Consider the following 3,582-nt stretch of genomic DNA (forward strand, 5'->3'; position numbering starts at 1 on the left):
GTCTTTGTCATCCAGCTTCTTTCTTTTCTGATCGGGAATATGGGCATAAGCAATACCCCCAAAAATTCTGAGATGCCCAACTGATGGTTTGCTACCACTCCATGCTTCATTCCGAGTTTTATTTCTGACACTTTTTGTTGGAAAACGATTATTGAGTGGCATTTATGACACTATATAATGCTCTAATAAGCTTTGAATTGATGTGTTTGTACTCAGTTTGTTAAGTGTTTTAATGTGTTTTCTAGTGTTTTTGCATTTCAGGCATTAATCTGTGAATCTAGTGAATTAGCATTATTTTAGTGCTAATATAGTGTCCAGGTGGTGTTGGAATAAAAGCTTACAAAGGCCGGATCGAGGCTGCAAGAAAAGGAAAAAGAAAAGAAATAATTTTTGGCAGAAGCCCAACGCGCTCGCGTTGATCAAGCGCGCGGCCGTGCCAGAACTTCAGAGAGCTAGCGCGCCCGCGCTGATCAAGCGCGCGGCCGCGCTAGGTCGGGATGCAGAATTCCTGTTTTAAATAGAAGACTGATTTTTTGGGGTTCTATGATGATCAGGGCTACTATATAAATAACTCTAGGTCATTTTAATAAAGATGAGACACTTCAGAGCTAAGGAGAAGACGGTAAGAGACCTATAGCACGAATCAACAAAGGCGAAGACAATCTAGTTTATTCTTGTGAATCTTTGTTTTGAGTTGTAATTTTGGATTTTCGTTTCTTGTTTGTTGAACCTATACTCTTGTATTATACTATGTTATTTATTCGTTATAAAGACTTATATCATGTTTTCATCGGAACCCACGTTGATAACCCACGTTGATGATGAGTCCGATTATGGGCTAATCGTTGTCGTGGGGTTTTAGCGGATTTATTTATGGATTTCTTTAGTTAAATTGTTTTGATGCCTTAGTATGTGGTGATTGTATGATATCCTAGTATTGGTTGCGCATATTCATCTTATGAGCGTCGCGAACTTATAAGATAGTGTGTTAATTCTTAATGAAGCGAAAGTGAATTTAAGAATTTAGAAGCCATACTAGCATAGGTTCATGTATTTGTTATGCATGATTCGTAGGTAATTTTAATCATCTTACTTGCCATGTGTAATCAAGATAGATAACTTATGCTTTAACTGTTATGTTGTCAAATTCTATAGACATATAGGGTCTCAATATAATTGGTGTCTATGCAGCTTCTAACTCTTTTGTGGATGTCTGGTAGTATGGTACTTGTGCAACGAAAGTTGGCGTGTATCAGTTTCGTGTTGTCTGATTAGTGTCATCACCATTGCATGCTAAGGTTAAGGACAATAAGGCTATTGAATGAAGTATTTAATGAAGTTAAAATCCCATGTTATTCATATATATTAATTCAGTCAATATTAATCTCGTAGTTATAATTATTAGTTTAATCCTTAGTTATAAACAACCTCAATTTGTTATCGTCTTAGCATTGAATAATAACCATACATTGTTGCTTAAGTGCGTGAATTAACTTGTTAGCCAATACAGTCTCTGTGGGAACGAACTAGAAAAGATTCTATACTACTTGTGAACTCGTATACTTGCGTGTATTATTAGCACGTATTTAGCGACTAACAAGTTTTTGGCACCGCTGCCGGGGACTGCAGTGTTAACTTATAGTTTATGTGCTTTCCATCAGTGGTCGTTAAAGTTCATTGACTCGGACATTGTTACTTATCGGTTTCCTTGTCTAATTTCAGGTACTCTAGCGAGGGTGTATGCCTACGCGTTTGCGTACTCGTAAGAGAACACTTGATAAAGCCGAGGAAGAAGTTGTGGTAGTTCGTAAGGAAGTTTTCAAGGAAGAAAAGAAGGTAGAAGAAGAAGAAGAGAAAGTTGAAGAACCAGCTTTATTAGAGATGGGTGATCAAGCGGGAAATCCTAAGGCTTTGATGGACAATTCTTAGCCTAAGATTAATGATATTCAGTCAAGCATCATCAGACCAGCCATCAGGGCTAACACTTTTGAGATTAAGTCAAGCACGATTCAAATGATACATAATTCAGTTCAGTTTGGGGGTTCTCCTACTGAAGACCCCAACATGCACATCAGGGAATTCATCGAGATCTGCGATACTTTCAAGTTTAATGATGTGATTGAAGATGCCATCAAGCTACGCCTCTTCCCATTCTCTCTGAGGGACAAGGCTATGTGCTGGTTACATTCTCTACCAGCAGGGTCTATCACCATTTGGGAGGACCTTGCACAAAAGTTTCTCATTAAATTCTTCCCCATGGCGAAGACTGCTGCAATCAGGATTGCTCTTACCCAGTTTGCTCAGAAAACAGAAGAATCTTTGTTTAAGGCTTGGGATAGATATAAGGAGATACTAAGGACGTGCCCACACCATGGCATGCCTGATTGGATGATTATTAACTGCTTCTACAATGGATTGGGTGCTACTTCTAGTCCCATGCTTGATGTAGCATCAGGAGGAGCCTTGTGGGCTAAGAGCTATGATGAATCTTATGAAATTATTGAACTGATGGTTGCTAATGAGTACCAGAATCCTTCCCAGAGACTGACTCAAGGGAAAGTCGCGGGAATTCTAGAGTTGGACGCAGCAACTGCTATCGCTGCCCAACTTAAGGCTTTGACGATGAAGGTGGACACTTTGGCTAATTATGGAGTTAATCAAATCGCTAGTGTCTGCGAGCTTTATGTTGGTGCCAATGAGACTGATTAGTGCGCAATTTCTAGTGAATCAGCTTAGTTTGTGAACAACTTCCAGCGATCACAGCAACCAATGTCAGCCACCTATCATCCCAATAACCGCAATCATCCTTATTTCAGTTGGAGCAACACTCAGAATGCGGTTCAACAGCCTTATCAGCAATATCCAGCTAAGCAGTACAACCCCCTGGTTTTCAGCAACCGCAGTATGCACTTAAACAGCAACTCCAGCTGCAACAAGCCAATGAAAAATCTGAATTAGAGGAGTTGAAGCTTATGTGTAAGAGTCAACCAGTTTCTATCAAGACCTTGGAAAATCAAATTGGAAAAATTGCCAACGCCTTGCTAAATCGTCATCCTGGTACACTACCTAGTAACACTGAAGTGCCAGGAAAGAGGGAAGCTAAGGAGCAGGTAAAGGAAATTACTTTAAGGTCTGGAAAGGTTGCGGATCCCGAACTAACTCAAGAGTTGACTGAAGAAGTTGGGGCTGAGAAAGAAGTAGAGCAGCAGGATGAAGAAGTGGAACCTAGGAAGACTACTATTGAGCATACTCCGCCTGAGAGTAATACAGGGGAGAAATAGATCTATACTCCACCGCCTTTTCCTAAGCGGCTGCAGAAGAAGAAGCTGGATAAGTAATTTGAGAAGTTTCTGGAGGTGTTCAAGAAACTTCATATCAATATACCTTTCGCTGAGGGTCTTGAGCAGATGCCTAGTTATGCAAAGTTTATGAAAGGTATTCTCTCTCGGAAAGTAAAGTTAGATGATTTAGAGACTGTCACTGTTACAGAGGAATGCAGTGATGTGTTGCAACAGAAATTACCTCCGAAGCTTAAGGATTATGGAAGCTTCACTATTCCATGTACTATTGGAAAAGTATCTT

The 3,582-nt window shown here is 39.9% G+C and overlaps 1 non-coding gene across 1 annotated transcript; it reads right to left on the bottom strand.

Moving 5' to 3' along the window:
- Positions 1–2,271: 2,271 nt before the first annotated feature.
- On the bottom strand, positions 2,272–2,378 carry LOC141694427 (small nucleolar RNA R71). The gene has a single exon (XR_012563734.1). It is a non-coding gene; the product is annotated as a small nucleolar RNA R71 (small nucleolar RNA).
- Between the last annotated feature and the right edge of the window lie 1,204 nt (positions 2,379–3,582).

The sequence above is a fragment of the Apium graveolens genome, chromosome 10 (assembly GCF_009905375.1).
Source record: "Apium graveolens cultivar Ventura chromosome 10, ASM990537v1, whole genome shotgun sequence".
Taxonomy (NCBI): domain Eukaryota; kingdom Viridiplantae; phylum Streptophyta; class Magnoliopsida; order Apiales; family Apiaceae; genus Apium; species Apium graveolens.